Source organism: Myodes glareolus, chromosome X, assembly GCF_982192425.1.
Source record: "Myodes glareolus chromosome X, mMyoGla1.1, whole genome shotgun sequence".
Taxonomy (NCBI): domain Eukaryota; kingdom Metazoa; phylum Chordata; class Mammalia; order Rodentia; family Cricetidae; genus Myodes; species Myodes glareolus.
The window spans coordinates 80,558,700-80,573,927 of record NC_142053.1 but is presented as its reverse complement, the minus strand read 5'-3'; the positions used below and the strand labels follow the sequence as shown (position 1 = coordinate 80,573,927).

At 40.8% G+C, this 15,228-nt stretch overlaps 1 long non-coding RNA gene and 1 pseudogene across 2 annotated transcripts in view; one reads left to right on the top strand and one right to left on the bottom strand.

The window, feature by feature from the left end:
* Nucleotides 1-15,228, bottom strand: part of LOC146889149 (uncharacterized) — a 94,218-nt gene that overhangs the window by 35,253 nt on the left and 43,737 nt on the right. For both annotated transcript variants that reach the window (XR_015000259.2, XR_015736972.1), the window contains exon 2: nt 2,341-2,378. This is a non-coding gene — a long non-coding RNA (uncharacterized LOC146889149). The remainder of the gene's footprint in view (nt 1-2,340; nt 2,379-15,228) is intronic.
* Nucleotides 4,213-5,059, top strand: LOC125389229 (endoplasmic reticulum-Golgi intermediate compartment protein 2 pseudogene; annotated as a pseudogene).

Below are 15,228 nucleotides of genomic sequence, written 5' to 3'. Positions count from 1 at the left end.
GAGGGTTTGGAGGCAGAGTGGGACTTGTAGCTTTCTTGATTCAATGGATGGGATCATTTTTTTTTTGAGCAGCCTACCTGCAGGAACATACCCTGCTTGCTATCTAGAGAAGGCCAGTCAGGTGGGGGAGGGGCCCTGGTTTTGCCCCGGTGTGGGGGGGCCTAGAGAGTAGTGTGTCCTACTGGGTGGGTGTTCATTTGCCTCTTGCTCCTCTCTGTAGAGTAGCAGGCTGTGTTTGAGAGTTCCACTGGTATTGCGGGGTGGATGAGTGTATTAGGAAGGTTTGTAGGCAGAGTAGGACTTGTATCTTGCAGGGTCCAAAGCCTGGGATGAGGTATTGGTGCAGCCTTCTTGTTGGAAATTTGCCTGTTGACTGGTTAGAGAAACCGAAGTTGGTGGGAGAGGGGCCCTGGGGTTTTGCCCCCGCGTGGGGGCCTAGTGAGTTGGGTACCCCGCCCGGTGGGTGGTCAATTGTCTCTTGGTGCTCTCTGTATAGTAGCAGGCTGTGTTTCAGAGATCCACTGCAATTGCGGGGGGGGGGGGTATTAGGAGGGTTTGGGGCAGAGTGGGACTTGTAGCTTTCATGGTCCAATGGATGGGATGGAGTTTTGGAACAGTCCACCTGCAGGAATATAGCCTGCTGGCAGTTTAGAGAAGACGAGGCAGGTAGGACAGTATTCTGGGGTTTTGACCTAGTATGGAGGGACTAGAAGGTGTGGAGTCCAACAGGGTGAGTGGTTACTCACCTCTTGTTCAGTTCTCTGTAATAGCAGGCTATGTTTCAGAATTCCACTGAGATGCCGGGGGCAGGGTATTAGGAGGGTTTGGGGACAGAGTGGGACTTGTATCTTGCATGTTCCAAAGAATGGGATGGAGGTACTGGAACAGCCCATCTGCTGAAAATTCACTTGCTGGTGGCTAGAGAAACCAATGTTGGTGGGATAGGGACCTGGGGTTTTGACAGGGAGGATGTGAGCCTATAGAGTAGGGTGTCCCGCTGGGTGAGTAGTCATTTGTCTCTTGGTCCTCTTTTTGCAGTAGGAGGCTATTTTAGAGTTCCACTGAGATTGTGGGGGTGGGTATTAGGACAGTTTGGGGACAGCGTTGAACTTGTAGCTTGCAGGGTCCAAAGGATGTGATGGGTGTATTGGAGCAGTCTATCTGCTGGAAACTTGCCTGTTGACTTGCTAGAGAAACAAAGGTTGGTGGGAGTGGGGCCCAGGGTTTTGCCCCAGTTTGGTGGGCCTAGAGAGTGGGGTGTCCTGCTGGGTGGGTGCTCATTAACTTTTTTGTCCTCTCAGTAGTGTAGCAGGTTGTGTTTCCAAGTTCTACTTTAATTAGGAGGGGTGGGGGTGAGTTAGGTTGGGGGCGTGTGGGGTGGGGATAGCCCAAACAGATCCAAAAACTAATCAGAAGAGATAAAGGAAGGATTGTTCTTTAACTTCCTGGCTACAAATATTCAGATGAAAGTATACAAACTGGAGTAACTACAGAAAACAGAAAAGTAAAAAGGGATCTTATCAGGTAAGCAATAGAAATAAAAATAGCAGTGTACAAGTTATTTGAATGGGGGAGATCAGGGGAATTTAATTAGGGACAGGGAGGGTGACATATAAAGAAAAGGAGGGAGGATGGCGAAATAACTGTAAGGATTCTTAAAAAGCCATAAAATATCAGTATCTTTTTATCTAAAATTACATATAGATATTGTTTATTCATTTTCCCATTCATGTTAACAATGAATGATCCACCCAAGAGTCAATCCACAAAAAAAACACTAGGCATGAGAAGCTTCCTTTTGAGTTGTAGATGAGAGCTGTTCAAGATACTCCCAAACATTATATAGGCTATTGTTGTTGCCCTTGATTGCCTCCCAGTGATTGAAGGTGAATCCACATTGCTGAAACTGTCATATACTTCAGACACAGGAAGTGGAAGGTCAGAACTGAATCTGGCATGAAAGCCTCCTCCCTGAGTACTAGTTTTTATGCTACCAGTAGGTACCATGCAAAGTTTGAAGAAAGGGAAGCGAACTGTAGTCCTACCTACTGTTGCAATGATGTCTATAAACTACAATAAGTGGCATAGCATGATAACCCTAGAGGGTGCAGTAGTGACACACATACCTTTGTGGTAACCAACTGCTCTCTAATTGGACTTAAGACTTTCTTAACAAGATGGAAATCATACCTGGTACTGGAAACCTAACCCATTACCCAGGGGTAGTGAAGTCATAGATCTTGGAGGAGAATCTACAACCACCATGTTATTAAACCAGCCTAATCTTTAACTACATCATAAATGTTTGTTCTTATACCAACAGATAAGTATAAATCATACCTCTCACCAAGGAACCATCTCTTTGCAACAGGAGACCACTACCAAAAAAAAAGAAAAAATAACCAGTCAAAATTCAAAGAACAATTGATTGTGTGATGGCCAGCCCCAACTGATCTATTCTGTGCCTAACACTTAGTGATCACAGCAAAAAGGGAATGGGCAAAAAAAATTGTAAGAATCAGAGGAATAGGAAGTTTGCTGTGAGATTGTGTTTCCTAGAAGTACCAGAGAAACTACACCCATGAAGTCTCATTAACATGACTGCTTAAATAAGACCTGATTTAGAAAGGTGAGCTTCCAAACAGACTAGGCTCCCACAAAACCCATCCATGCAGTAGAATTAAAACCCAGTGCATAGTCCTTGGCTTCTCAGTCAGCCCTCATTGTCAGCCTAGTTTGATCACGTGCTCCATCACTCCCAGTCCATCTGGCCTTGGTGAGTTCCCATTAGATCAGCCCCGCTGTCTCAGTGCGTGGGCACTCCCCTCTCGTCCTGACTTCCTTGCTCATGTTCTCCCTCCTTCTGCTCCTCATTTGGACCTAGGGAGCTGAGTCCAGTGCTCCAATGTGGGTCTCTGTCTCTATCTCCATCCATCGCCAGGTGAAGGTTCTATGGTGATATGCTAGACCTGGATGGAGTGGGGAGGACCTTGGACTTCCCACAGGGCAGGGATCCCTGACTGCTCTTTGGACTGGAGAGGGAGGGGGAGGGAAATTAGAGGAGGTGGAAATTTTTAATAAAAAATAAAAAATAAATTGCTGGAAAAAAAATAATTTTTTTCCAAAAATTAAAATTAAAATTGTTTCCAAAAAAAAATTGTTGCAAAGATCTATCTCAATAAATGAAAACCAATTTCTGAAATAAAAAAAATAAGACCTGAACAAGGATGACAAAGAACTATAGGCAACTAAGAAATGCTGAGAGTGCCAGGCAGTGGTGGCGCACGCCTTTAATCCCAACAGAGGCAGGCGGATCTTTGTGAGTTCGAGGCCAGCCTGGTCTACAAGAGCTAGTTCCAGGACAGGCACCAAAGCTACGGAGAAAGAAACCCTGTCTCGAAAAAACAAAAAAGAAAAAAAGAAGAAGAAGAAATGCTGAGAGCAAGAGAAATTGTCTTATCCCAGGAAGAAACCCACAATTGGTTATCTAATATGGTTAACCATATCTAACCATATGGTTAGTCCTGAAATCATATACATATATATACAAGGAACACGATATAGACTGAGAAAGTTAAGTGTATATATTTGTGTTATGTTATAAAACACAATTAATAAAAAGAGGCCATGAATTTAAGAGAGATCAAAAGGGTTACATTGGAAGGGTTGGAGGTAAGAAAGGAAAGGAGAAAATGATGCCATTATACTTTAATTTCAAAAAACAAAAAATTGTTTTTAAAAATATAAAGATATAATTTCATAAAATAAAACCATGCATATGAAGAATCATAATGATCTGGGTTTCTGTGAAATATAGTAGCCAGCTGGGACAGTAGCACAAGGACCTACATGACGGAGAGAACTGACGCCTACAGACTGTTGTCTAACCTCTAAATGTGTGTCATGGCAAATGTGTGCCCCGCCCCCAACAAATCATGACTATATGAAGGAAGATGGAGATGATGTGACTGAGTTGGGGTGGGGGGATTTAAGTTTGGTGCAAGAGTTGCATGCTGTTGTCATGGCTTCTGACAGTTATGTAGAAATGTCAGCCAGTTGGGTGACAAATTCTCTCTAATAGCATTTACCACTGTGGTGTTATTAACAATAATGGAAGTCCCAGTGTATAAACATACATGACTGAAGTATGAATATGAAGTAGACAAGGACTTTTCTAGCAAGTTGAGAATCAGCATAGATATAGCCGTTACCATGAAGTGTCAGTATGTTGGACCACATGTGCAAGATTTAGCAGAGAAAATGGTTGCATCCACAGATGGCCTAGTTTATGGACCAGCAGCATTTGGCCTATCATCATCACAGATGTGTGTTACAGCTGACTCAGAGCAGGCAGCAGAAGAGCACTCCTTTCAATATGTGATATTCAAAAGTGCTCTTAAAAGTACATCAGCAGCACTCCCACCAAGGGAAGATGATCCAGCACTCTCTCCAGAAGCATGCAGAATCCATGGTATACCGATAATAGAGCAGAGAATTTTCACATAAGTGTGGACAAGGCACTCATACTTCGTCTAGGACATGCACACTGTCCTAGAAGCTTTTGCCAGTCATAATTCTTACAATATCTCTCACAGAGTAGAACATTTTTATTTTGGAGAACTTGTTCCAAGAATTATCAAACTTTAGGATGAGTCTTTAAAAAATGGCTATAGGTCACAACCAGATGTTGAAATATTTCATTGTAGTTCTGCCAACAAAACCTAAAATCATACCAGATTTCAGCAGACATCCATTAATTCTCTGTGACAGAAAGGGACCAAGCATGCTCCAAGAAACCATGGAGTCTCTGGAATATATATAAAATACCTCAGTTTTCTCATGGTGACAGTCACTGAGGATAACGTGCCTTTTTGACAGCTTTTGACAGGCTTTGTGGGTTCTTTTCAACACTAAGCATGTTACATGGAACTGGACAATTATAGTAGAAATAATCTGTTGTCATTTCAGACTTGAGTCCAACAAGCTCATCTGTTCTGTCCCCTTTGATGATGGTCACAGACAACCACTTACCTTTCTAAAAGAAAATAATGCACATTAGCACCTCCTGAGTGGAGAAAAAAAACCTTTTGCCTGAGACATAATATCTTCTAAATAATAACATGTTGCACAATATATTCAAAGAAAGTATGCAAATTTGGAAAATGCTTATTTTATTTATTTTTATGCATTTATGTATTTATTTATGTATTATGTATACAATGTTCTGCCTGCATGTTTGCCCGCAGGCCGAAAGAGGGCACCAGATCCCATGATAGATGGTTGTGAGCCACCACTGGGTTGCTAGGAGCCCAACATGCTTATTTTAAGAAGAAACAAAATGGAGAAAAACAAACAAACTGAAGTCCTGGATATACGTCTCTGTTACAAAAGTCCTCGAAGAATTTATGCAGCAAATGGTTAGTCAGCCAAGTGGTGAACACTTGCAGGGCAAATGAACAGTGTGGAAAGCACAGCCTGGAGGACAAAAGTGAAACCATGTGTGAAGAAAAGGACATTGATAAATGTATGCATATATTTTTTAAAATGATGTCAGAATAAAATGAGTAAAATGCTAAATCACAATGACTACATGGGTTATGCTCAAGAATAACCAGGGCAGGTATTTTGATCCTTGGGATCTTATAAGAACATTTTCTATTGACTTAGTAATCAATTAATAGGTAACTTTTATATGGTAGGTGTTATTAGTGAACACATGGGCTTTCAGTAACTGAAGGCGAAAATGACGTCCCAAACAGAAAATAGTAATGTGTAAGCAATAGGAATTACACAGACAATGTTTAGTGAGCCAGTTTCATGAAATGGCATAGAAGATGCATGTGGCAGATAGTCTTAAAAATACAGCAAAGTAATTTAGCCAGGCATGATGGCTCATGCCTTTAATCCCACAACTCAGGAGGCAGAGGCAGGTGGATCTCTGTGAATCTGAAGCCAGCCTGGGCTACAAAGTGAGTTCCAGGACAGCCAGAAACCTGTCCTGAAAAACTAATTTAAAAAGCAAAACCAGCAATTTAGAACCATTTCAAAACTAATCATGTGCCTTTCCACAAAACTGGAGATTCACAAAATCAAAGGAAAGGTCTCACTTGAAGACCAATTATTAATCTATTATAGCCTACTAAGAATTGTACATACACTCCAGATTGTTTGCCTCTCTGATCAATAAATAATAAACATATAGTCAGTTGACTTTAGAGAAGATATAGCTAAATATTAAGACATATTTGTCCTACCTTAAAATAAAACTCTCTTCATTAACCTAAATAAATCCCCAAGAAGACAACAATTATTCTTCAAAAAGTGTATATGCTTCTCCTGAATAAGCATAGGCATATCTGGGCAATATTCACAACTCAAAAGTTTAGCTGCCGATAGAAACCCAACTTGCTCCTTTCAAAAACATGCATATGGGCTGATGACATGATTCAAGCAGTAAAGGTGACTGCTACCAAGCCTGATGAGTTTTATCTAGAACCTACATGGTAGGAGAGAACCGATTGCTTGATTGATTGACTAGATTAAATGCAATAAAAATCACAACATGCATATTTGCTAGTCAATACATCTACACTCTGAAAGAAAAGAAGCAAGTTAAGAGCATAATTTGATTTCTACTAAGTGGGATACACTCAGTCCACTCATGCAGAGAACAGTACTTAAGAAAGTAGATTCCATAGGTGATCATGACATCATGGAGGCTTTTCCTGCTCATCAAAAGTCCCATTAGAGGACAAGCAGGTAAGGGTAAAGCGGTAACAGAGCCCTTCCATAGCTTCACATGTGTTTCCTTTATCATTGGTTTGTTTGTTTTTCGAGACAAAGTTTCCCTGTATAGCCCTAGCTGTCCTGGAACTCTGTAGACCATGCTAAGCCTGGAACTCAGAGAGATCCACCTGTCTCTGCCTCTTGAGTGCTGGTATTGAAGGCCTGTGCCACCACGCTGGGTTGTTACCTGTTTTCTTAAAGACTGCCATTGTGATTACAATTAGATGGATTCTCAAGATAGTTTTTTAATTTGCAATTCCTGAATGACCCCTGTGTGTTAATTACTTTTCTGGTTGCTCTAACAAAATGTCTGGGGGGAAATAAAAACTACACGATTTAAGATTTAAGGGAGGACGGATTTATTGCGACCCACAAATTGGAGATATAGACTGAGGGTGTCACGGCAGCAGGAGTGTGATGCAGCTAGTCACACTGAATAGTCAGGAAACAGAGACAATGCTCACGCTCATCCATCTTTCTCCTTTTTATGCAACCAGCTCCCCAACACCACCACCAGTGAATGATGCCTCCCAGGGGTTAGAGTGGGTCTTTTGGGCTCAATTAACCTAATCCTTCACAGACTTGCCCAAGGGCTGTTTCCATGGTGATTTTAGATCCTGCCAAACTGACAATCAATATTAATCATCTCAGCTAGTGAGGTTGAACATTTTTTTCATTACTTACTGACTCTTGGTGTTCTATGGTTGAGCTGTTTGATTTATCTATGTTTTTTTTTTCCGTTCTTTGTGTATTCTAGGTATTAAAACCTCTGCCAGATGTATAGCTGGCAAAGAATTTCTTGCATTCTTTTTTTTTTTTTTTTGGTTTCTTGAGACAGGGTTTCTCTGTAGCTTTGGAGCCTGTCTTGGAGCTAGCTCTTGTAGACCAGGCTGGCCTCGAACTCACAGGGATCCGCCTTGTCTCTGCCTGCCTAGTGCTGGGATTAAAGGCCTGCACCACCACTGCCTGACTGAATTTCTTGCGTTCTCCAGGCTGCCTTTTCACTCAATTGTTTCCTCTGCAGCATGAAGCTTTACTTTCATGAATCCCATTTGCCAATCGTTGGGCTTATTTTCCTGAGCAAATAGAGTCCTATTCAGAAAGAGAATCCTTGTTTGTGCTTAGATCTTGAACTGTTTTCTCTGCTTTTTCTTGTCAAGAGTTCTATAGTTTAAAGTTTTATATTATTGACTCTGATCCACTTGTAGTTGATTTTTATATAAGAGAAAGGGATCTAGCTTCATTCTTCTTTATATGGATATCCAGATCTCGTAGTACCATTTGATGAAGAAACTGACCTTTCTCCAATGTATCATTTTTACATCTTTATAGTTAGCTGACTGCATTTGGATGGGTTTGCATCATGGTCCTCTATTCTATTCCACTTATCTACATGTCTGGTTTGTGCCATTAGCATGCTACTTTGTTCCCATAGCTGTATAGTATAACTTGAAATCAGTTTGGGTGGTATCTACAGCATTATTTTTTATGTTCAAATGCTTTGAATCTAGAATCTTTTGTGCTTCCATCTCTGTCCACCCATTCCTTTGAGACAGGGTCTCAAATTGAGACTGCAGGCAGGCTGGTAACCAGCAAGCCCTAGTTATCCTCCTGTCTCTGTCCCTAACAATGCTAAGGCTATGGGCACATGCACTGCCATGCCTGCTTTTTTGTATTGTTTTGTTTTTGTATAGGTTCTGAGGATTCAAGCTTAGGTTCTTTTTTTATTCATCAAGCGCTCCTACTCATGGGACCCTTTGTTTAGTCACTGAGATATTTTTAAGACAATTGCAGGGCTGGAGAGATGGCTCAGAGGTTAAGAGCATTGCCTGCTCTTCCAAAGGTCCTGAGTTCAATTCCCAGCAACCACATGGTGGCTCACAACCATCTGTAATGGGGTCTGGTGCCCTCTTCTGGCCTGCAGGCATACACACAGACAGAATATTGTATACATAATAAATAAATAAATTTAAAAAAATGCTGCTTCCTATTTAAAAAAAAGACAATTGCAAATGGGGTTATTTAATTGATTTAATTCTCAACATGTTTGTTATTTGTATATATCTGGTGATTTTGTGTGTTAATTTTGTATCCTGCCACTTTGCAGAAAGTATGTGTCAGATCTAAGAGTTTTCTGATATAATCTATTATGTATAGAATTGTATCATTGCACGTCTTGAATTCTTTCTTTCCTATCTGTACCCCCTCTTATTTTCTTATTGCTTTAACTAAGACTTCAGATACTATATTGAATAACATATATTCAAGATATATCTTGAAGAAAATGTTTGGGTATAGGCTTCACTCCAGCCCCTAGGATCCATATATCCAAAGAGTTTGGAATGTTCGGGTGGAGACTCTACCCCAAACCCCCTCCCCTGGGAGTTGCCTCAGCCCAGACTTAGCCCCCAAGAAAGTCTGTCAAATGACCACCCCTCCCTAGAGATGCTCAAGATCACTCCCACAGGGTATTTAAACTGCCCCCCAGACAACAAACACGTGGTCTTCCTTCCTGTCTCCCCTCTGAGGGACTGAAAAGCCATCTGGGGACATTTGTATCTATTAAACTTGGGCTTTTTCTAATTCAGTTTGATTTGGTCTGATTCAAATTATTGCATCAGCAGAGAAGATTATTGGGGTGCAGAAACTTTTTTAAAAAGATTTATTTATTTATTTATTTATTTATTTATTTATTTATTTATTTATTTATTTATTATGTATACAACAATCCTTCTTTGTATGCCAGAAGAGGGCACCAGATCTCATTATAGATGGCTGTGAGCCACCATCTGGTTGCTGGGAATTAAACTCAGGACCTCTGGAAGAGCAGACAGTGCTCTTAATCTCTGAACCATCTCTCCAGCCCCAAAAACTTTTCAGAAAGTGGACGCACCCATCTTCTTCCTGATTTTAATGAAAACGCTTTTAGTTTTTCCTCATTGATATAATGTTGATGATAGGTTTGCTGATATAGCCTTTACTATGCTGAGATATGTTCCTTTATTCCTGGTTTCCTTGGAAATTTTATCATGAAAGGATATTGGATTTTGTCAAAGAACTTCTCTGCATCAATTGAGATGATCATGTGATTTCTGTCCTTGATAAAAATTAAGGAACTGAGTATATAGTTCAGTAGTAGAGTATATGTATTATGTGCCAGGTCCTGGGTTTAACCTCTAGTACATTAAGACAAACTAACAAATATAAATCAGGAGTTGTGGTTGTAGCTCATTTGGTAGTGTGTTTGCTTAACATTCATGAAGCCCATGGTTCAAACTCCAGCACTACATATAATTAGGCATTTTGATACCAGTACTTTGGAGGTAGAGACGGGATGATCAAAAGTTCAAGGTCATCTTCAATTACATAGTGAACTCAAGGTCAGTTTTCGCTATGTAAGATATTTTGAATGAGAAATATCCCCTATAATCTAGAGTATTTAAATACTTGTTTTATGAAGCTCATATTACTCTGATTCCAAAACCAGATAAAGATTTGGCCAAAAGAAAAAGAAAAAAAGGAAAATTGCTGATGGCTAACCAGTCTCTCTGATAAGCACAGATGCAAAATGAAAACTGAATGCAGCATCACAATAAAAAGAACATCTATGGCAACCAAGCTGTATTCATTACAGAGATATAGAGGTGGTTTGATATATTTTAGTAAAATCAATAAATGTTATTCAGCATATAGGCTAAAAGACAGAAACCACATGATCATCTAAGTAGATGCAGAAAAGGCATTTGACAAAATTCAACATCTATCATAAAAAAATTTTTATGTGAGACTCTATTTACAAAACAAGGTAAAATTCAGCATCAAATATACCATTTTTGTTGATACTCATGGGAGATCTGCCCTTTCCTAAACAGAAACAGGAGGAGTGGATTGAGTATAGGAACAAACAGGGGTGGGCAGAGGAACTAGGAAGAGAGAAGGGAGAGAAACTGTGGCTGGGATGTATAATTCTTTTTAAAAATTGAGAAAAATTAAGATCAAAGATTCAGTGTTAGAAGTGCTCTGCTTTCTTAGGGCTGAATTTTCTCCCTTAGAAAGTTGTCCAAACAGATTCAATGAAATACCCATCAAAATCCCAGCAAAATTCTTCATAGACCTCAAAAGAACAATACTCAAATTCATATGGAAAAGCAAAAAAAACCAGAATAGCCAAAACAATTCTGTACAATAAAAGAACTTCTGGAGGCATCACAATCCCTGACTTCAAACTCTACTACAAAGGTATAGTACTGAAAACAGCCTGGTATTGGCATAAGAACAGACAGGAGGACCAATGGAACTGAATAGAAGACCCAGATATCAATCCACACATCTTTGAACACCTGATTTTTGACAAAGAAGCAAAAAAATATCAAATGGAAAAAAGAAAGCATATTTAACAAGTGGTGCTGGCATAACTGGATTTCAACATGTAGAAGAATGAAAATAGACCCATATCTATCACCATGCACAAAACTCAAGTCCAATGGATCAAAGACCTCAACATAAAACCAGTCACACTGGACTTTATAGAAGAGAAAGTGGGAAATACACTTGAATGCATTGGCACAGGGACCCACTTCCTAAATATACCTAAACCCCAGAAGCACAGACACTGAGAGAAACAATCAATAAATGGGACCTCCTGAAACTGAAAAGCTTTTATAAAGCAAAGGACACGGTCAACAAGACAAAACAACAGCCTACAGAATGGGAAAAGATCGTAACTAACCCCACATCAGACAGAGGTCTAATCTAAAAAATATACAAAGAACTCAAGAAATTGGTCACCAAAAGATCACATAATCCAATTTAAAAAAATGGAGTATAGATCTACACAGAGAACTCTCAACAGAGGAATTTAAAATGGCTGAAAGACACTTAAGGAAATGTTCAACATCCTTAGTCATCAGAGAAATGCAAATCAAAACAACTCTGAGATTCCATCTTACACCTGTAAGAATGGTCAAGATCAAAAACACTGATGACAACTTATGCTGGAGAGGTTGTGGGGAAAAGGGAACACTCCTGCATTGCTGGTGGGAATGCAAGCTGGTACAGCCACTTTGGACATCAGTGTGGCGATTTCTCAGAAAATTAGGAAACAACCTTCCTCAAGACCCAGTAACATCACTTTTGGGTATATATCCAAAGGATGTTCAATTGTGCCATAAGGACATGTGCTCAACTATGTTCATAGCAGCAATGTTTGTCATAGTCAGAACCTGGAAACAACCTAAATGCCCCTTGACTGAAGAATGGATAAAGAAAATGTGGTATATTTATACAATGGAGTACTACACAGCAGAAAAAAATAACATCTTGAATTTTGCAGGAAAATGGATGGAGCTAGAAAATATTATTTTGAGTGAGGCAACCCAGACACAGAAAGACAATTATCACATATACTCACTCATAGGTGATTTTTAAACATAAAGCAAAGAAAGCCATCTTACAAACCACAATCCCAGAGAACTTAGACAACAATGCGGACACTAAGAGAGACTTACATAGATCTAATCTACATGGAATGTATAAAAAGACAAGATCTCCTGAGTAAACTGGGAGGATGGGGACCTTGGGGGAAGGTTGAAGGGGGGAGAGGAAAAGCAGGGAGGAGGGCAGAGAAAAATGTAAAGCTCAATAAAAATCAATTTAAAAAAAGAAAAAGAAAAAAAAGAAAGAAAGTCGCCCAAGCCTTGTAAAGGAGTCAAACTAGCAGCACAATCCCTCGGTCTTCAAAGATTTCTCTTCCTCCAGCTCTGACCAAAGAGGGTGAGAGCCAGATGGGCCTGGAGCAGTGGGACAGACACTACCACAAGTCACCAAGTGGGAAGTGGCTCATCCTAGGAACAAATACCCAGATCCTTTAGAGCAGCCAAATCAGGAACAGGGAACCCATCAAAAGCTATCTCCCAGAAATACAAATCAAAATTACTCTGAGATACCATCTTACACAAGTCAGAATGGTGAAGATCAAAAACACTGATGACACCTTATGCTGGAGAGAAAGTGAAGTAAGGGGAACACTCCTCCATGGCTGATGGGAGTGCAAACTTGTACAGCCACTTTGGAAATCAGTATGGTGGTTTCTCAGAAATCTGGGAATCAATCTACCTCAAGACTCAACAATATCACTGATGTGGGATGTCCTTTTGTATATATGTTGCTTTTATTGGTTAGTGAATAAAGCTACTTTGACCTATGTCAGGGCAGAATATAGGCAGGCTGGAAGGGATCTAGAGAGAGAGTAGGCGGAGTCAGAGAGATGTCATGTAGCTGGTGAAGGAAACAGGTGCTAGAGCCCTTACCAGTAGGCCACAGACTCTTGGTGATACACAGATTAATAAAAATGGGTTAGTTTAAGATGTAAGAGATAGTTAGGAATACGCCTAAGCTATTGACCAAGCAGTGTTGCAATTAATATAGTTTCTGTGTGATTATTCAGGACTATATTATCCAAAAGATGCACAATCATACCACAAAGACATTTGCTCAACTGTGTTCATACCAACATTATTTGTAATAGCCAGAACCTGGAAACAACCTAGATGCCTCTCAACCAAAGAATGGTTAAGAAAAGTTGGTACATTTGCACAATGAAGTATTACTCAGTGGTTAAGAAACAAAACAAAACAAAAAAAGCAATGACATCCTGAAATTTGCAGGCAAATGGATGGAACTAGAAAAAAATCATCCTGCGTGAGATAACCCAGACCCAGAAAGACAAACACCATATGTACTGACTCATAAATGGCTATTAGATGTAAAGCAAAGAATAACCAGGCTATAATTCACAATGGCCGAGACGCTAGTTAAAAAGGAGAACCCTGAGAGGAACCGAGGAAAGGGAAATAGTTTAGATCTCCTGGGTAAACTGGGAAGGGGAGTTGAAGAGAGGGGATGGGGGATGGGAACATGAGGGCTCGAGATGGCTGAGTTGGGGGAGAGACCGAGTGGGGGGTCAATGAAAGAGATATCTTGATGGAAGGAGTCATTGTGGGGTTAGGGAGAAACCAGGTGCTAGGAAAATTCCCAGAAATACACAGGATGACCGCAGCTAAAACTCACAGCAATAGTGGAGTGGGTGCCTGAACTGACCTTCCGCTGTAATCTAATCTGATTGGTAAATACAGTAATTGTCCTCATAGAACCTACATTCAGTAACTGACAGAAGTAGATGCAGTGACCCACAGCCAAGCACTGGGCTGAGTTCCTGGAGCTTAGTTGAAGAGAGGGATGAGTGATCATATGAGCAAGGTGGACCAAGACTGTGATTGGGAAAACCACATAGACAGCTGAACCAAGCTAGTGGGAGCTCAAGGATTATGGACTGATAGTTGGCATCCTGCCCTCTGAAAGTGGGTGACAGTTATGTGGCTTGAACTGTTGGTGGGGCCCTGGCAGTGGGACCAGGACTTATCCTGGATACATGAACTGGCTTTTTGGAGCCCATTCTCTATGGTGGGATACTTTGTTCAGCCTTGATACAAGGGGGAGGAGCTATACCAGACTTTGTTGGCTCCCCAAGGGAGGCCTTACTATATCTTCTGAGGAGTGGGTGGTGGTGGGATGGGGGAAGTAGGGGAGGCAGGAGAAGGGGAAGAAGGGGGTACTGGGCTAGTATGAAAAGTTTAAAATTTTTTTATTAAAAAAATAAACACCTCATTCTAACATAGGATTTCCCCTTTTACCTTTACCTTTATAAAGCGCCATTCGCCTAAGTGCCTCTCTAAGCAGAGAAAGTTCTTTGTCCCTCCAAGACAAAAACTCCTTCCCCCTTTCCCTCATCCTCTATCCTTTACCACTGCATCCAAGCCCATTCCAACAAAGACTTTCCCTTTTCCTTCTCTTAAAAATTATACCCGCAAAATCATTTGCTGCTGTTTTCTGCCTGAGTCAGAAAGCAGCCACTTTAACTTTTCTTCCCTGCTTAGTAAAGGATCTCCCTGTGGAAACTGTGCCAACTGTAAACAAGGGTTGACTGTCTTGAGGACAGTTATTCAGGCATGTCACCTACTTTCCTGCAGAGGAGCAAGCAACTGCTCAGCACCAGAAAACATTCCATTAGGGCCTCCTGCCTCTCATCTACCAAGGATCCTTAGACTGAGGCCATTCTACTCCTTCTCTTGTTCCTCCAGCCAACAGAGAAGAGATTACCAAACACACTGGGACATGATGACAGGGAGCATCCCTTTAAGTGTGAGACCCTGAGCAGGAATTTGGACTATACTTATAGTTTATGGGAGGTGGCTCGAGTTTGGGGCAAGGAATAAGGTCTGTAGGTCCCTGGCATCTCTCTCTCTCTCTCTCTCTCTCTCTCTCTCTCTTGATTTTTCAAGACAGGGTTTCTCTACAGCTTTGGAGCCTGTCCTGAAACTCGCTCTTGTAGACCAGGCTGGCCTCGAACTCACAGAGATTCACCTGCCTCTGCCTCCCAAGTGT